The sequence below is a fragment of the Arachis duranensis genome, chromosome 3 (genome assembly GCF_000817695.3).
Source record: "Arachis duranensis cultivar V14167 chromosome 3, aradu.V14167.gnm2.J7QH, whole genome shotgun sequence".
NCBI lineage: Eukaryota > Viridiplantae > Streptophyta > Magnoliopsida > Fabales > Fabaceae > Arachis > Arachis duranensis.
Genome location: NC_029774.3, coordinates 17953101 through 17973647, shown reverse-complemented (window position 1 = coordinate 17973647; position 20547 = coordinate 17953101). Strand labels below are relative to the sequence as shown.

Below are 20547 nucleotides of genomic sequence, written 5' to 3'. Positions count from 1 at the left end.
AGGAGCAACAAAGGCAAGGAAGGGACATAGAAGAGCTTAAGGACATTGTTGGTCCTTCAAGAAGAAGACGCCACTAAGGTGGATTCATTCCTTGTTCTTATTTCTTTCTGCTTTTTCGGTTTTTATGTTGTGTTCATTTATGTTTTGTGTCTCTCCTTCATGATCATTAGTGTTTAGTAACTATGTCTTAAAGTTATGAATAATTCCATTAATCCTTCACCTATCTTAAATGAAAAAATGTTTTTAATTCAAAAGAACAAGAAGTACATGAATTTCGAATTTATCCTTGAATTTAGTTCAATTATATTGATGTGGTGACAATACTTTTTGTTTTCTGAATGAATGCTTAAACAATGCATATTTTTTATCTTGTTGTTTATGAATGTTAAAACTGTTGGCTCTTGAAAGAATGATGAACAAAGAGAAATGTTATTGATGATCTGAAAAAATCATAAAATTGATTCTTGAAGCAAGAAAAAGCAGTGAAAAAGCAATGGCTTGCGAAAAAAAATTGGTGAAAAAATAGAAAGAAAAAGAAAAAAGCAAGCAGAAAAAGCCAATAGCCCTTAAAACCAAAAGGCAAGGGTAAAAAGGATCCAAGGTTTTGAGCATCAATGGATAGGAGGGCCCAAGGAAATAAAATCCAGGCCTAAGCGGCTAAATCTAGCTGTCCTTAACCATGTGCTTGTGGCATGCAGGTCCAAGTGAAAAGCTTGAGACTGAGTGCTTAAAGTCGTGATCCAAAGCAAAAAAGTGTGCTTAAGAGCTCTGGACACCACTAACTGGGGACTCTAGCAAAGCTGAGTCACAATCTGAAAAGGTTCACCCAGTTATGTGTCTGTGGCATTTATGTATCCGGTGGTAATACTGGAAAACAAAGTGCTTAGGGCCACGGCCGAGACTCATAAAAGTAGCTGTGTTCAAGAACCAACATACTTAACTAGGAAAGTCAATAACACTATCCGAAATTCTAAGTTCCTAGAGAAGCCAATCATTCTGAACTTCAAAGGAAAAAGTGAGATGCCAAAACTGTTCAGAAGCAAAAAGCTACAAGTCCCGCTCATCCAATTAGAATTAATATTCATTGATATTTTTGGGATTTATAATATATTCTCTTCTTTTTTATCCTAATTAATTTTCAGTTGCTTGGGGACAAGCAACAATTTAAGTTTGGTGTTGTGATGAGCGGATAATTTACACGCTTTTTGGCATTGTTTTTAGGTAGTTTTTAGTAAGTTCAAACTAATTTTAGGGATGTTTTCATTTGTTTTTATGTTAAATTCACATTTCTGGACTTTACTATGAGTTTGGGATGTTTTCATTAGTTTTTATGTTAAATTCACATTTCTGGACTTTACTATGAGTTTGTGTGTTTTTCTATGATTTCAGGTAAAGTCTGACTGAAATTGAGGGACCTGAGCAAAACTCTGAAAGCAAGGCTGACAAAGGACTGCTGATGCTGTTGGAATCTGACCTCCCTGCACTCGAAATGGCTTTTCTGGAGCTACAGAACTCCAAATGGCGCGCTCTCAACGGCGTTGGAAAGTAGACATCTAGAGCTTTCTAGCAATATATAATAGTTCATACTTTATTCGGGAATTGACGACGTAAACTGGCGCTCAACGCCAGTTCCATGTTGCTGTCTGGAGTCAAACTCCAGAAACACGTCACAACCCGGAGTTGAACGCCCAAAACACGTTACAACTTGGCGTTCAACTCCAAGAGAAGCCTCAGCTCGTGGATAGATCAAGCTCAGCCCAAACATACACCAAGTGGGCCCCGGAAGTGGATTTATGCATCAATTACTTACTTCTGTAAACCCTAGTAGCTAGTTTATTATAAATAGGACTTTTTACTAGTGTATTAGACATCTCTGGACGCCTAGTCCTTAGACCATGGAAGCTGGCCATTCGGCCATGCCTGAACCTTTCACTTATATATTTTCAACGGTGGAGTTTCTACACACCATAGATTAAGGGTGTAGAGCTCTGCTGTACCTCAAGTTTTAATGCAATTACTATTATTTTCTATTCAATTCTCTTTATTCCTATTCTAAGATACTCGTTGCACTTCAACTTGATGAATGTGATGATCCGTGACACTCATCATCATTCTCACCTATGAACGCGCGTGACTGACAACTACTTCCGTTCTACCTTAGACCGGGCGCATATCTCTTGGATTCCTTAATCAGAATCTTCGTGGTATAAGCTAGAATTGATGGCGGCATTCATGGGAATCCGGAAAGTCTAACCTTGTCTGTGGTATTCCGAGTAGGATTCCGGGATTGAATGATTGTGACGAGCTTCAAACTCCTGAAGGCTGGGCGTTAGTGACAGACGCAAAAGAATCAAGGGATTCTATTCCAACCTGATTGAGAACCGACAGATGATTAGCCGTGCTGTGACAGAGCATTTGGACCATTTTCACTGAGAGGATGGGATGTAGCCATTGACAATGGTGATTCCCTACATACAGCTTGCCATGGAAAGGAATGATGTAAGAAAATTGTAATGAGAGCAGTAGGAAAGCAGAGATTCAGAAGGAACACAGCATCTCCATACACCTATCTGAAATTCCCACCATGGAAATACATGAGTAACTTTATCTTTATTTTATGTTTATTATTTACTATTAATTTTCGAAATTCATAATCAATTACTATCCGCCTGACTGAGATTTACAAGATGACCATAGCTTGCTTCATACCAACAATCTCTGTGGGATCGACCCTTACTCATGTAAGGTATTACTTGGATGACCCAGTACACTTGCTGGTTAAGTTGAACGGAGTTGTGTCCACACATAGCAAAGAGCCATTAAATAAATCTCATCCAAATACAAAGAGAACGAATCACAATTTCGTCCACCAGCCATCCACCCAAATTGTAGTGCATGGTAAAAGGTTCTAAATTTCTTTTCATCAAATGGAGGCTGCTCTATAGGTTCCTTCCCCTTTCGCCTTTTAGAGCTAGACGATGCCATGGGTGATGGTTGATATGTTTGTTGCTCACAAGATGTGACTATGGGGGTGTATGAAAACCCTTGGTGGAGAATGGAGTGTACAATGTATGTTTCGAAGGTGAAGAATTGAAATAGAAGGATGTTGTGTGAATGAGTTTATATAGGGGATGGTAAATGATTGAAGGGTGTGGATTGATGGTGTTGCTTAATGATGGACGGTTAGGGCTTGGCATTGGATGAGCACAAGAATCACCTCTTTTATGAGGGTCTTGGTTCGGTCTCCAAGGCTATCCAACTCCCAATATTGCATGGCAGCACTTCCCAAGACACTCCCCTTGAAGACAGGTGTGAGGTTTCCTTAGTATAGTGGTCGAACCTCCTTTCTTTAGTTGTCCTATCAAGTACCACCAATCCCCTTTTTGATTTCCTATACAAGACAAAAGAAATGCAAAAAGTCAATTAAATTTTTGGTGGGGCAAATTAAAATGTATGATAGCTACTGTTAAAATCTTTTTTCTTTTGTTTTTAGAATAACTAAATAACTAAATGCTTTTCATGGATACAAATCAATCCACCACTCATTTTCTCATGCATGCAACGTTGGTACACCAAACTTGTTTGTGATCATATGGTGCAACAAGATTCGAAAAGAATCTCATATCATGAAGTGTGTTCAAGCCCTTCTTGGTGTGCCTTGAACACCAAACTTATCATGTACTATATGTTGCATGTAAGGATTCTTATATTGTTTGTCGAAGTTGATTTAGAATCCATGAACTTTGCTTTATTACTACTATTAGAGATTAGAAAAAGAGGGTATAAAACATGGGTTGCCTCCCATGAAGCGCTTCTTTAGTGTCATTAGCTTGACGTTCGGCCTCTGTTAGGGTGGTTGGTAGTGCCTCAAATCTTCTCCTCTTGCAATGAACCTGTTTCCATTGGTTTTGTTAAGAAGCTCCACATGTTCTAAGGACAAGATTTTGTTGATGGTGTATACTGGAGGCAGCTGAGATGGAATGGTGGGGAGATGGGGTGGTATAGATGGAAAGTAGGTGGAGACCACTTCATCTCCTGGAGAGAAATCTTCTGTAGGGATCTTCTTATTTTTCCATCCCCTTGGGACTTTTTTTCTTGTGTCCCTTGATGTCACTTTGCTACTTGTGGTTTTCTCTTTGAGAAAAGTTTTGTTGCTTGTCTCATATGACTCGGGTGAATCTGGTTCCTTTTGGATTACACTTGGGTGTTGCTCCTTTTGATCACATTGGTTGTCACCAATGGGGATTTCTAGGTGTGGTACTTGTGTTCTCATGCTTGCCTCTTCCATCAGCTCTTTCTTGTGCTCTTCTATTGACTTTTTGTTATCATGATCTGCTTCTTGTGAGGGTTTGAAAACATTAAAGGTGAGCTGCTCATCATGTATTCTCAATACTAGCTCTCCTCACTCCACATCTATAAGTGCTCTGGCTGTGGCTAAGAATGGTCTTCCCAGAATGATGGGGTGATTGGGATTCTCTTCCATTTCCAGGATAACAAAGTCTGTGGGTAGGAAGTAGTTCCCAACCTTCACTAATACGTTTTCAACCACTCCTATTGCCTGTTTTTGGGTTTTGTCAGCCAGTTTGATGATTACGTCTGTGGGTGTTAGCTTATTGATTTGGAGCTTTTTCATGAGGAACAGAGGCATTAAGTTGATGCTTGCTCCTAGGTCACAGAGCATTTTATCAAACATTGTCTCTCCTATAGCACAAGGAATGTGGAAACTCCCTGGGTCCTTCTTCTTTGTAGGTGGCCCTGTTTGGATAAGAGCACTACACTCCCTGTTCATCTTTGTTGTTTGTCCACCCTTCAATAAACTCTTTTTGGCTAGTAGATCCTTTATATACTTGATGTAGGAGGGCATTTGCTAGAGGGCCTTAATGAATGGTATATTTACATCAAGAGATGCAAACATGTCGAGGAACCTTGAATACATTCTCCCTGCTGCACCACCCTTGAGCCTTTGGGGAAAGGGTGCATATGGGTTCAGGACCTCCCTTTTCTTTATCTCTTTCCTGAGTGTGGATTGGGGTGCATGGTTTCTTTTTTCATGATTTTCCTTTGGACTGTCTTGGAGGTGTTCTGTTTGTGTGTCTACTTCCTCCACACTTCTCTCATCACTTGTGGTGATCATCTTGCATTCTTCCTACCTGACCTTCCTTGTTTCTCCTCTTGGATTCTTCTTTGTGTCACTGGGAAATCCATCAGTGGGTTTGGGAAACTGTTGAGATAGATACCCTACTTGGGATTCTAGTCTCTTGATGGTTTCCCCTTGGTTTTTGATATTAGCTCACACTTCATCCTTAAATACCTTGTTGTCTTGGACTTCTTTGCATATGTCTTCAAGTAGAGTCTCAATTTTGGAAAGTCTATCCTTGGTTAATGATGTGGGTTGAGATTATGTGGTTGAGAAGGGTGGTGATAGGATTTCTGTGAGGTATGTTGGTGGGTTACATTATTGTTGGGATTGTGGTTGTAGCGTCTCTGATCTTGGCCTTGGTCTTGTTGATTTCCCCATCCAAAGTTAGGGTGATTTCTCCATCCAGAATTGTAAGTTTTTTAGTATGGATCATGGATTTATCTAGGTGAGTTCCCAACATAATTGGCTTGTTCCCAGTCACCTTCTTCTACTACATTCACTCCTTTTTGAGCTGGTGATAAAGTGATGGCTGCTGCAACTTGGTTTTCTTCCACCTTCTTGGTAAGATCTGCTAGCTGCTTGGTGATCATCTTATTTTGAGCCAGCAATGCATCCATGTGATTCAGCTCTATTACTCCTTGAGTGTTGCTTCTTTCAGAAGCATAGAAGTAGTCATTCTCAGCTACCGTTTCAATGACATCTATGGCTTCTTCAATGGTTTTTTTCTTGTTTAGAGAGCCCCTCGATGAATGGTCTACAGCTTTCTTTGACTCATAAGAAAGACCTTCATAGAAAATGTGAAGTTGAACCCATTCATTGAATATGTCTGGTGGGCATCTTCTTGTTAAGTCCTTGAACTTCTCACATGCCTCATAGAGAGTTTCACCATTTTGTTGCCTGAAAGTTTGCAACTCAGCTCTCAGCCTGTTAATTCTTTGAGGAGGGTAGAATCTTGCCAAAAATTTGTTCACCACATCTTCTCAATTTGTTAAGCTCTCCTTTGGGAAAGACTCCAGCCACTTGGATGCTTTGTCCCTGAGTGAAAAAGGGAACTAAAGCAGCCTATAGACATCCGGGTAGACTTTATTAGACTTCACAGTGTCACATATTCTCATGAAAGTGGTTAGATGTTGATTGGGGTCTTCTTGGGCACTTCCTCCAAATGAGCATTTATTCTGAACAAGGGTGATGAGCTGGGGTTTTAGTTCAAAGTTGTTGGCATGTATGGTGGGCTTTTGGATGCTACTTCCACAGTTTCCTGAGTTTGGATTGATGTACGAGCCTAAAACTCTCCTCTCTTGCCCAGCATGATTTGCAGGACCTTCTCTGGCATGGTTGTGAGCTTCTCCTTCATGATTGTTTTCCAGATTCTCCTCCATGTTTGTTTCAAAATACTCTTCCTCTTCCTTAGCACCAACTACTCCTTTACCTCTTGCTTCCCTCCTTAGTCTCCAGAGGGTCCTCTCAGGTTCTGAATCGAAGGAAGTTGAAGCTCTGCCTCTTCTCCATGTCATACAACTAACAAAGCACACAGCAAGAGATAAAATGAAGAGATTATTCTTGTTAGAGTGATTGTTAGTGTGAGTGGTACAAATTATCAAATAGTTAGTGGGTTAGTGAGCAGAATTGTAAGTAAATTCAAAGAAAAATAAGATAACGAGGGGATTGAGGGTGAGGAAGAAAATAAATAAACTGAAGGTAAATGACTAGATAAAATAAACAAACCAAAAAAAATGCTCAATCTAGTGAACTTCCAACTTAATCATTGTTGATACAAAATCAATCCCCGGCAACGGCGCCATAAACTTGATGCATGAAAACTTGTCTCTCAATAAATTTTCCTTCAGCAAGTATACCGAATTGTCGTCAAGTAAAAACTCACAATAGAGTGAGGTTGAATCCCATAGGGATTGATTGGTCAAGCAACTTTAGTTGGAAGAATATGCTAGTTGAGCTAAACAAAGTGTAATTGATGTTGCAAGAAATTAAATGGCAGGAAAGTAAATTGCAGGAAATAAATTGCAGAATCTTAAATGGGGAAATGGGGAGATGAACATGGAAATAAATGGCAGAAAGTAAAGAGAATGGGTGAGATCAGAAATGGGGAATTCATTGGGCTCAGAAGATGTTGTATTCTCCGGATCAAATTCATTTTCATCTCTTCCTCAATCAAAGCATCTATTGATCTCCTTGGCAATCTTAAGTGATTGGGTTCCAATTCCTTGGCAACCCAATCTCTCTAAGCTTGAATAATTGCCCAATTCCTTGATTTAATTGCTCATGGGAAGAGATGAAGTGTGGTCATTGATTATACCACATGTATTTCCAAATCAAAGTGTTGGGAGGATTACATGTCACTATATCCGCCCAGACCCCAATTTGGTCCAACCTGAGAAAGCATTTCTAGCATGATCTCCTCATCCCTTTTCCAAGGCTCAGAGGAGATCAATTATGGAGAGTTTCTTTTCCAAGACAACTAACCAATTGAATTAAGATCGAAAGCTTTCTAGTAAATCAAAAGAGAGGAAAGAAGAAGAAGAATGAAAACTATAATTGATCCATCAAATTACAACAGCGCTCCCTAACCCAATGAAAGGGGTTTAGTTGTTCATAGCTCTAGAAATGGAAAATGGCAGAAAGGAATACATGCTTAGCTAGAAAATGCAGAAAAGTAAATATACAGAGGGTAGTTCTCCAAAGTGCCCAGCTTCTCTATAGTTCAAAAACTACTCCTATATATACTACTCTTCTTGATCTTCTAGTGAGTTCTTCAAGTCTTGGATGTAGGCCTGAGATCTTGAGCTGAAGCAGTTACAATCTTTAGTGGGCTCAGCTTGCAGAAGTGTAAGTTAGGCATGAGCGTTAGTGATTTTAACGTTAAGTGAGGATGTGGGTTCGAGAATGTTAGTGGCAATCACCTTTTTCACTAACGTTCCAACCCCAAAATAGTCCACGTTAACTTCAATGTTAGTGGCACTAACGTGACCACAAACGTTGCCTTATGAACATTCTCAAGCGTTATTGGGAATCACCTTTTCCATTAACGTTGCCTTGTGCCCCTTGTCCCTACGTTAGATTTCACGTTAGTATAACTAACGTGACTCTTAACATGGGCATTCTTATCTTCGAGAGCGTTAGTGACACTTACCTTTGTCACTAATGCTTTAAACGCCCCTACTCTCCACGTTAGAGTTCACGTTAACTAAGTTAACGTGGCCACTAACGTGGTAGTGAATGCCATCTCCAACGTTAGTGACAAAGGTGAGTGTCACTAATGTTGGCTCATCAATCTTAGCTCCACGTTAACTTTCACGTTAGTGGTCTTAGCGTAACCACTAACGTGGGCAATGCTAGCTTAATCCAATGTTAGTGACAAAGGTGAGTGTCACTAACGTTGGCATTGTTCCTCCCTTCCACGTTAGAGTTCACGTTAACTAAGTTAACGTGACTCTTAACGTGGCTAATTGCCAACTTTTGGAGCGTTAGTGGTGTTCACGTTTACCACTAACGCTGGAGCTCTCTTTATCTCCACGTTAACTACCATGTTAACCTAGTTAACGTGGCAATTAACGTGGGCTTATGATGGCTTCGCAGGCGTTATTGGTGATCACTTTTTCATTAACGTTGCAAGCTCATTCCCATTCCACATTAGTGGTCACGTTAACTATATTAGCGTGGTTCTTCTGTGCTTCCTTTGTCCTGAAATCAAGCAAATAAAGTGCATCAATGCTCTAGCCCAAGTCATGAGATTATGCATCATCAATGTGTCATTCAACCCTTGCAAAATCCTCATGAAATCATGTAAAATTCACAATAGTTGCTTAAATCAAGGTGTAAGTGTATTTTTATCCAAAACTTGCCTTATTCACTAAGAAAATGAATAAAACTACCTTAAAACAGTAAAGAAAAGGTCAGTGAAACTGGCCTAGATGCCCTAGCATCAGGGAACCCCTCTGAACACAATGAGGACATTATGCCATCATCACTGGATCCAGATGATCCAGTGCTCAGTCAGGAGCAGAAATTGGAATTAAAACCCCTTCCACCCCACCTCAAGTATGCTTACCTGTAGGATACTCAAAAGCTCACAGTTATCATTACAAGGGAACTCACAGCCCAACAGGAGGAGCAGTTGCTTAGTGTGCTGAGAAGACACAGGAAAGCAATTGGGTGGAGCCTGGCGGATATAGTAGGCATCAGCCCTCAAGTTTGTGAGCACAGAATATTTTTAGAATAGGGAATAAGGCCTGTTCGTCAACCCCAAAGAAGATTGAACCCCACCATCTTGGAGGTTGTAAAGAAGGAAGTGACCAGACTGCTGGAAGCAGATATCATCTACCCTATCTCAGATAGAGAATGGGTCAGTCTAGTGCAAGTGGTGCCCAAGAAGTCTGGAGTCACAACAGTAAAGAATGAGCATGGAGAGCTCATAGCAACTAGAGTGCAGAACTCCTGGAGGGTATGCATTGACTACAGGCGCCTCAATCAGGCCACTCGTAAGGATCACTACCCCCTTCTATTCATTGATCAAATGCTAAATCGCCTGTCAGGTAAATCGCATTACTGCTTTCTAGATGGTTACACAGGCTATTTTCATATTCATATAGCTCTTGAAGATCAGGAAAAGACTACTTTTACATGTCCCTTTGGAACATATGCTTATAAGAGGATGCCTTTCGGCTTATGCAATGCACCAGCTACTTTCCAAAGGTGCATGATGAGTCTTTTCTCTAATCTTATTGAGAATTGTATAGAAGTTTTCATGGATGATTTTAGCGTATACGGTGATTCCTTTAGCCTTTGCTTGGATAGTTTATCTAGAGTATTAGATAGGTGCATTAGATCAAACCTTGTTTTGAATTTTGAAAAGTGTCATTTTATGGTCAAACAAGGTATTGTTCCAGGACATGTTGTCTCTAATACTGGTATTTCTGTAGATGCAGCAAAGGTAAATGTCATTTCTAGTCTGCTTTACCCCTCCTCCGTGAGGGAAGTCCGTTCGTTCCTTGGCCATGCAGGTTTTGATCGAAGATTTATCAAGGACTTCAGTAAGATAGCTTTACCTCTATCTAGACTGCTATAGAAGGATGTTGAATTTGAGTTGAGTGAGGACTGTATGGAAGCATTTGATAAGGTGAAGATCGCCTTAACGCAAGCTCCAATAGTGAGAGGACCATACTGGAGCCAGCCCTTCGAGATTATGTGTGATGCCTCCAACCATGCTATAGGAGCGGTGCTGGCCTAACGCACAGGTAAGGATCCTTTTATAATTGCATATGCTTCCAAGACCTTAGATGCTGCTCAGTCTAATTACACTACCACTGAAAAGGAGATTTTAGCTATTGTTTTTGCTGTGGATAAATTCCGAGCCTATTTACTTGGTACCAAAGTGGTAGTGTACTCAAACCATGTAGCTCTCAAATATTTGTTAGCCAAAAAGAGTCCAAACCAAGGCTGATACGTTGGATACTGCTACTGCAAGAATTTGATTTAGAAAGTAAAGATAGGAGTGGTTCTCAGAATTTAGTGGCAGATCACTTGAGTCGCCTTGAGCACATCAAGCATGACTCCACTCCTATCAATGATGCTTTTCCGTTTGATAGCTTGCATGCAGTATCTGAAGTAGTTCCTTCGTATGCACCTGTAGCTAATTATCTAGTTAGTCATACCTTCCCACCAAATTTGACTAAGCATCAGAGGGATAAGCTGAAAAGCGAGTCCAAATATTATATTTGGGATGATCCATATTTATGGAGGTATGGTGCTGACCAGATAATTAGAAGATGTGTGTCCCAGTCAAAATTCCAGTCCATTTTAGAGGCCTTCCACTCCTCTGAGAGTGACGGATATTTTGGCCCTCAAAGAACAGCTAGAAAAATTTTAAACTATGGATTCCGGTGACCTACTCTTTTTAAAGATGCTACTGCTTCCTGTAAATCTTGTTCTCCATGCCAGAGATTTGGTAATATATCTAAGAGGGATGAGATGCCCCAACAAATTATGCTGTTCTGTGAGATTTTTTATGTTTGGGGTATTGACTTCATGGGTCCATTTCCCAACTCTAGTGGTTTCTTATATATATTGTTAGCTGTAGATTATGTTTCCAAATGGGTGGAAGCGATTCCAACCCGTACTGATGATGCTAACACTGTTATCTCCTTTGTTAGAAACCATATTATCTGTCGCTTTGGATCACCACGAGGAATCGTGAGTGATCAAGGCACCTATTTTTGTAATAGGAGACTGACCGCTCTACTGAAGAAGCATGGCATTATTCACAAGGTAGCAACTGCTTATCACCCGCAGACTAACAGATAGGCAAAGGTGTCTAACAGAGAGATAAAGTGTATCCTGGAGAAAATAGTCAAACCTCATAGGAAGGACTGGAGCACCAGGCTACAAGATGCACTTTGGGCATACCGGACAGCGTACAAGACACCTATAGGGATGAGCCCTATCCGCTTAGTTTATGGAAAGGCCTGTCACCTCCCAGTCGAGATAGAGCACAAGACATTTTGGGTAGTAAGAGAAATCAACATGGGATTAGAGAGGACCGGAGCTGAAAGGAAGATGCAGCTACAAGAATTAGAGAACCTTCTCCTAGAAGCGTATGATAACTCCAGGCTATACAAAGAGAAGATGAAGGCTGTGCATGACAAGCACATTAAAAGGAGAGAGTTCAGACCTGGAGAATTAGTTCTCCTCTACAACTCCAGACTAAGGCTCATGCCAGGCAAGCTGAGATCAAGATGGGAAGGTCCCTATAGAGTAGAAAAGGCAGAGCCATACGGAGTCTTTCACCTAAGTCATCCTTCATGCTCTAAATTCATAAAGGTCAATGGACATCGCTTAAAGCTGTATCATGGCGAGAAGATGAAGAAAAGCAAGGAGCTGGAGATCTTCCTCTTGGAGGACCCACCCACAGCAGACGATGGAGCTAGTGGACCGTCCAACTTAAGGACGTTAAAGAAAAGTCCTAGGTGGGAGACAACCCACCATGGTATAATCGTTCCCTTCTCTCTTTTTAGCTTTATTTAGTGACTCTTCTCATTATTCTGCATATAGTCTGCATTTATATCTGCATATTTGCATTAAAAAAATGGCAGAAAGTTGCGTGGGAACAGTGCAAAAAGTGTGCCAATTGCACAAGCTTTACCACGCGTACGCGTAGCCCATGCGTAGGCGTCATCTGAAAATTTGGCACCTCACGCGTACGCGTCAATGATGTGCACGCCTGACCTTGCGAAGTCAACGTAAAAGGTGTATTGGCTGAAAGTTGGGATAGTTTGGTGCTGGCACTGTTCCCAAGGCATAAATTGCATCACGCGTATGCGTCCCTGACGCGTGCGCGTTGTTTTCAGACTATATGCTTCCACACGTGCGCATGCCTGACGCGTACGCGTCACATGGCATTTTGGCACACATCCCAATTCAAACAGAGGATTGTGCGAGAGCCACGTTGCCCTTGCGCTAGTAGCACAACATGGTCACGCGTACGCGTGACCAACGCCTACGTGTCGACCCCCTCAGTGTGCGACCCACGCGTACGTGTGGAGTACGCATACGCGTCATTCGCAATTCCACACCTGAACCCTACGCAGCCCTGTTTTTTCTTTTCTCATCTTTTCCAATCCTAATTTCTTTCTTCTTCTTTCTTTTTCTTTCTTTTCTTCCTCTTTTTTTCTTCTTCTTCCTTTACTATTTTCTTCTTCTTTTCTCTTCCCTCATATTATTTTACTCTCACATTCTCAATCATCTCTCTTTATCACCGCCTTCTCAAGGTTCTTTCTTTCTATTTCCCCTCTCTTCTTCTTCTTAACTATTTATTTCTTTTTACATCCTTTTAATTGGTGTTAGAATCTTATTTGGGTGATTATTTTCTATATTTTGCTTGTGGATTATTAAGGAGTTATTAACAATTATCACTAATTATTTTTGGGTTGCTTGTAGGTTCAAATTTAATACTTTCAATAACATATTTACCATGCATGCTAAGTGTTTGTGAAAAAGCCCGTATGGCATTGTCCAATTTTAAATTATTCTATTCCTCTACTCTAATGTCTATTTTTTACAAAACCCCTTTCAATTTTTTATTGATTGAATATAATTCCCAATACAAACAGATTGTTAGCTTGAAACATTTGATAATCAAATTGGGCATTTAATGCTTGATCTATGCTACTCATGCCTTTGCCGGCGTGCTAATAAACATCTTGCATTTACTTGCCATACCAGGCACTTGCTATATTTCCATTGATGAACTGATCACATGTAGTCGTGACCATGTGTTCACGACATCTTCATTACCTTGGCATTGATTATCACTTGTACTATGTTCTTCCTTGCTTTAATCCTTAGCTTTAAATGTAACTTTTCTTTTCCCTTTTCAGGATGGCCACCAAGAAGGGTAAAGAAAATGCTATTCCCAAACCACCGGCAAAAAAAAGGGGACAAAAAGAGCGCTAACTGCAGAACCATCCTCAACAGCAGTCAAACCAACAACAAAGAGGGCCAAGAGGATCATTAAGGTCAATGAAATAGAAAAAGCCTTTCCAGCAAGGGACACTGCGCGGTTTACTAACCGCTACTGTGAGCAAATGTTTCCCATCCTAGCTGAGTGAAACTATAACAATGAGCACCTACTCATCCTCCCGACACACATTGTTGACTTTGTAGAGCTTCGGATTGAGCGTAGACAATAGGGATTCTTACGGAGACAGCCACGGCAGGTTAATCTCTCATGGATAGTTGAATTCTACTCCAATTTTCACATGCCAACCCTGCAGTCTGTCTATGTCCGTCAGAAGCAAGTCTCCATAACTGAAGAGGCCATTCAGCGAGCTTTAGATCTCCCCCTTACTTCAGAAAGATTGGACGCATTCCAAGAAGCCTCATCCAAACGCCAGACATACCAATTTGACTGGGACGCCGTTCTCAGAGTTATAGCACAACCTGGCAGCAGATGGATCTATGGATACCATCGATCCCGACCTAAGGGAATATTGGCTTCAGCACTTACCTTGGAGGCTCGAGTGTGGGCACAAATCATGTCCCACTATGTCTTTCTGAGCACTCACGAGTCTTTCTTCACTGCAGACATGGCCGTTCTCCTCTGGTGTATCCTTACAGACCAGTCTCTCAACTTACCAAGACACATCTGGCATGCCATGGGACACGTACAAATTGTAGACAACTTACCTTTTCCCGCCTTGGTTTCAGATCTAGTTTCAGCAGCCGGAGTCTCTTACAGAGCTGGAGACACCAGAGTAATACTTCCACGGGATGATCAGTATGTCCCCAATAGAAAGTACATCAGACTCTCAACAGCCACTACCAACCAGACTACAGACCCGGCTAGAGATATTCCTTCTCCTTCCACACCACAACCACCTTCCATAAATCAACTGCTCCATCAGATACTTGAGAGGTTGGACCGGCAAGACCGGAAGGCAAAGCTAAGGGAGCGCCGTAACCAGCGCCGATTCACATACCTCAAGAAGCTGCTTGTTGGTAACCACCCACCTAAAAAAGACCCAGACACCCCGGACTCCACTTCATTTACTAGCACAGGGAACCATGACGGTCCCAATTGTGGAGACACTGCTACCAGCCCCCTTTGTTCCTGACCGATGGCACCGAGGACAGTGTCAAGCCTTAAGTGTGGGGAGGTCGGTCAGCACCAGACTTTCGGAGGTAATTTTTTTTCTTAACACCAATAAGTTATTTTTTCTTTTGTTAGGATAGGATAGATTGCATAGTAATAAGTATTTTCATGCATGTTCTATTTGGTTGAAAAAAAAACAATAAGTTTCTTTTTAAGACCATATTTTTTAAAAATTTCACTAATTTAAATCAAAACCTTTGTGTTAAAACTTGTTTGAAGATTGTAAATTAGAACATGGTTTTAAGCTAGAACACACAACATGTGAGACTTGAGCTTAATTATATGATTACATTATTTAACCATAACATTTTATTCTTGTGTGTTTTCTTCTCTATGATTGTAATCTATATTTTGTTCCAGTCTATATGTCCAATGTTTAATAGTATTTAAATGCATGTATATGATTGAGGTCATTATTTGATTATTAGCTCACTTATCCCAAATAACATACCCTTCCATTTACCTTTGTTAGCCACTTTGAGCCTTTTAATCCCCATTTGTTCTATATTTTACCACATCACTAGCCTTAAGCGGAAAAATAATTAAATACCCCCAATTGAATCTTTGGTTAGCTTAAGATAGAGATTGTGTATCAACTAAGTGTGGGGAAAAAGTGGGAACATGTGTTAATAAAGGAATGTGTTATGTTTTTACTTTGATAAAATAATGGGAATTTGGGTACCTACTTATATATATATAATGGTTTATCAGTGGCTAAGAGAGTGGGGTTGAATCTTAGCCCCTTTTTCACTTAATAACACTTACTGGTCTTTGAAACAACTTCTGGAGACTTTTTGATTTTTGTCTCGTACCCAGCCACAAGACTTTTTCTTTTTATCTTGTGAACTGACACGAGATTTTTTTCAGTTTTATCTCCTATGCAGTAGAAACAGAAACGGAATAGAAGAGAGAGAAAATTATACCCAGATATATCCTGGTTCAGCTGCTAAGTGCAGTGCAGCCTACATCTAGTCTCCATCACAACAATGATGGAATTTCACTATAATCTTCTTGATTACAGACACCAATTCTCCCTAGGAACTATCCTTCCTATCCAGGACAAGTCCAGAATCTAAATCCAAAACTGAACTTGACTTTGTCACTGCCAAGCTTCAACTGTAAAGTGCTAACCCAACTTACAAGAGGATTCCCACAGAATCATGAAACACAACACAGATGTACAAAAGAACTCTAAGGACATCTATGGCTTTTTCTTTTAATTTTGCACTCTCTACCTTTTTTCGCTCTATGGATTTTTCATACAAACCTCACTGTTTGCCTTTTTCCATGAGACTCAAGACATGACAAAATTAAACAAAAAATAGAAAACAGAATACATTAAAGGAGAAGAACATATGTTAGCTTAGTTAGCTCTGAGAACTCTGTGCCTTGCACTCTCACTCCTTGCTCCTTGCTTCAAGCCCTGGTTGTTCACCCTATTTATAGAGGGAGAAGCCTCCACAGTTGAAACCAAAAGAACCAAGCTAAACTTCTTTTTCTTCATGCAAAACCGGTTCGGCTACAGAGAGAGGAGACGTAACCGAATGTAATAACCAACATGCAATTACCTCTGGTTCTTCCTTGGTCATCAATCATCACCAATTAGAGCCATCCATCTTGCCTTGCACTCCAAGATAAACTCCTAGCCCTTGATTCTTCATGATGCATGATAACTCCTCCTGGTCTACTTTTGATTCCTCCTTCACGTAGCCACCCTAGCTACCTTCTGTGATGGGTGAACTCAAAAGCAGAGATGAGCCATCCCTGAGATCTTCCTCTAACCAAAATCTTCATCATCCATTTTTGGTATGGAGAAGCCAAGATCTCTTCACCAAATCTTACCATTCATGGTTGAAGATCTTAGCCACTACATACTTTATGTTTTCTTTTTCTTGCCATCATTGTGATGGTCTTGTAGCATGCTTCTTCTTCTCTTCAGTTGCTAGCTTTAGCTTCCATGGTTGCTGCTGTGATATGACCGAAAGTGAGAAGCAAATAGAGAGAGAAGAGAGAGTAGGAAGAAAAGCAATTAAAGGTGTTTGAATAAACTAATTAAAATGAGTTGCTTTTATTTCCCTTTGCTGAGTAGCGTGTAGCATTGATGATTCTCATCAAATCAATTTCTCTCTCATTGTTCCAAGGTATGCATTAACTTCACTTTAATGAAATTTGAATTCCACCATATGGTAAAAGATGAGATCCGTTGGAGGCAATGAAATTTTGCTTTCTTTGCTTAATGGTTTCGGATCATGCAAGCTTGCCTCCAGCAAGCAATTCAATTTTGGGCTTAGTTTAACATGGTTCTGGCCCAATTAAACACAAATTGTTTCAACCACTTAATATAGCACATTTTGAACAAGGCTGAGTGATTATAAGCATATTAGGCTTGCAATAATTCAGACTGGCCCAAATCAATTCAGCCACAATGATTAAAACCATTTGTATGAATGCTGAATATTTTTAATCAAACTGGGCTTATTGTAGATTTCCTTTATTTTCGGCCTAATTAAAATCCTGCATAGCAAAATTATTTAAATCAACATTTGTAAATTAAAAACAACTAATAATTTTGCAATTAATCACATTAATAATGTTTGATCATCACTAATTTAAATTAGAGTTTTCCAAACTCATTAATCTCCTCCTTGATGACAAACATTATTAAAAATTAAAATGGAAAGAGATTAAAGATTAGAGTATTGAGTACTCCCTTTGAAGATTAGTATTTCTCCCCCTTTCTAATTGTCACATGGCTCCCCCTAAAGGTATGCTACTTTACCAAGGGAAGTTTTATACCTGTAACAATTTTTATCAAGCCTAAGGCAACAATGTTATTCAACATATATAATTTTGTAATGTTGAATGGCTTGATTTATGAGCAAAATTGAATGATAATCAAAACTCATTTATTATCAATAATTTGATTTTCTGCTCAAACTCATGCAAAGCAATTGAGTTCATATCAACCAAACATATTTTTTATGTTTCAAGAGATTGTTGTTCAAGCTATTTTGAGAATATTTTTCAATTAACAAATCAGAGCGAATTAATCATAGCAAGGAAAATATTTCTGATCAAGCTTGATCATTTCAAACTATAGCAACTATCAAGCTTTATTTTTATATTATAGCTTAAAGGAACTAGCAAAAATAAGTCCAAAACAGCAAACATTTTTATCAAGGTAAATCAAATGAATCAAGTGCATCACAAACACAGTAATATTTTACCAAGATAAATCAAACAGGTCACAAACATCAAGCAGCAGCAATCAAGATAGAACTGATGCATTATCAACATCAACTATATCATCACAACAAGATAATGAAACAAGGGTGATCATGAATCCATAAAAGGATTTAATCCCCTGTTTTGTTAATTTCAATTTTCCAGCATTTTATCCCCCTTTTGGCACCAAGGGACACCTGCAAAAGATGACATAGCAAATAGAATATCCAAAATATACCCAAAGTATCCAGAGTGTATCACAGAGTTATAGGTTTAAAGTACCAAAATAACTACTACAGTATCAGATTGAGCCGAAACAAGCCAAATATCAACGAAAAATAAAAGAAACAGAGATTAATCATCGGATAAGTGGAACTCGGATTCATCAGCCTCTTCTTCACTAGCAGCACCCAACTCCTCCTCAAAGCTCTCCAACATCAGACTCACCCTATCCTTGCACCTCGCCTAAGCCCTCTCATGTTCAAAGGCTAGCTTGCGGGCTGCCTTATAGGATTGTACCATTAGCTCCGACATGTTGGTGAATTTAATGAGAATTTCTTTGATTGATTCTGTGGTTTTGAAAGACTCAGGCCGACTCTCAAAGTCACTATCCGAGGCTCCTGATTTCTTCCCCTTGGTTCCCTTCATAGTTCCTCCTCCTTTGATCATAGATACCTTATTTTCTATAGCTTCATTTAGGAGATCAACTTTAAAATATTCAAAAATACTCGTTAAAAGCATGCCATAAGGCGAATTCGCCTTTTTGGTGCTTTTAACTGATTCCCACATGTGTCTGATCATAAGGTAACCAAATGATATAGGAATAGATGTAACAAGAGCAAAAAGTATGAGAGAGTCAGAGAAGGTTACTCTGTTATGGGAACCACTTTGAGGGGTCAGAATGTGAGTGATGATCCTGTGGAGCAGAGAGTTTGTAGGGCCGAGGGCTTTGTGGGTCGGAGTTGTGCCATCCAAGCCGGATAGGTTTTCACAAATGTGTTGCAGAACAATCTTGTAGGTGACTCCAACCTGGCCCCTCCTCTTTATAGCCTAGGGTCGTCCCAATAGTCTCAGTGTTCAGAGTTATGTGAACCCTCTTGACATAGAAGTGGATGGTGCCATCGATCAACCGCATATTTGCATAGAATTCATGTACCAAACCGGGGTAGACTGGTTTCTGAATGTGGAGTAGTGGTGTCCATTGAAGAAGTTCAAACAGAGAAGCAATGTTGATCCCTTTGTCTGTGAGTGAGTCGAGATTGACTAAATAGGTGGCACAAAGGTGGCGTTTTTCCAAGACCTCCTTATGGAACTCATAGGAGGCGCATGAGTTGAACCTAGCCGGATCAAAGTGGGAGTGTAATTTGTGGAACTTGTTTTTGAAATCCAATGACTCCAAGTTTGTTGGCTCCTTGGTGTTATTTAAGGAAAACCCTTTAGTCTTCTGAGTACTGCGTCCGGGTATGGTTTTCTTTGGTGGTGATGGCGGTGGTGATGGGATAGGTAAAGTGTGTGATTCTTCTTCTTCAGGCACGGGAACCTTCTCCTTCTTCTTCCTTGAAGATGTCTTCGTTGCAATTACTTTCGTCCTTATTGTGTCAGTGTGTTTGGATGGTGGTGATGGAGAGGATGAAGAGGTGGAATGGATATGTATGTGGGTGTGAGTTTGAGGTGCGGAAGGTTTTTAAGAGAGGATGACTCTTTCACTTTTTCTATGGGCGATTTTCTTTTTCATGATAAAGAAAATGAAGAAGTGGAAGATGGAGAGTTGAAGATAACCGAATTGAGTGAGGGAGGAGGGAGGTTAGGGACGCAATAAATGTGGAGTGGAGAGAGAATTGGGGGGAGTTTAATGACCATTAATAAGTGGTTATTAACCAACGAAGTTTCCTTTTATTTGAAATAAAACTGAAAAGTGGTTTCCTAGAATCAAGGGATTAGAGGAAGGAAAAGATTTAATTTGACAATATCCTCTTCCAACAAGATTTGATGACACAATAAGAAGAGATTGTGACTCACACAGAAAGGAACTAACAAAATGGTCAGAGTAGGGTCAAAGAACTTTGGTGGGGCCCAAAAGAATTAATTTCTGCCCAATCTCCCCCTTGTATCATGGCCCTCTCAACACAGATTGAAATTTGTCTCCTGCTTTCCTACAAGACAAAACCAGACAGAATCAAAAAATTCACAAATTATCAATAGAGCTTAAATCTATCATTCCCAAGCTTTTTCTCAAAGAACAGAATCTATCTTCACATAGGGGTTTTGTAAAAATGTCAGCAAGTTGGCCTTCAAATTTTACAAATTAAATATCAATAGTACCCTTTTGCACATATTCTCTAATAAAATGATATTTGATTTCAATGTGCTTGGTTCTTGAGTGCAGAACATGATTTTTAGAAATGTTTATAGCACTCATATTATCACAAAATAAGGGTATACTATTGATCTTTAATTTGTAATCTTCCAACTGCATTTTTTAACCAAATTAGTTGTGAACAACATGCAGATACAGAAA

The 20547-nt window shown here is 39.8% G+C and overlaps 1 non-coding gene across 1 annotated transcript; it reads left to right on the top strand.

Annotated features, from left to right (window-relative positions):
• Nucleotides 1-5962: 5962 nt before the first annotated feature.
• LOC127745886 (small nucleolar RNA R71) lies at nt 5963-6066 on the top strand. Its single transcript, XR_008007510.1, has one exon. It is a non-coding gene; the product is annotated as a small nucleolar RNA R71 (small nucleolar RNA).
• Nucleotides 6067-20547: the final 14481 nt, after the last annotated feature.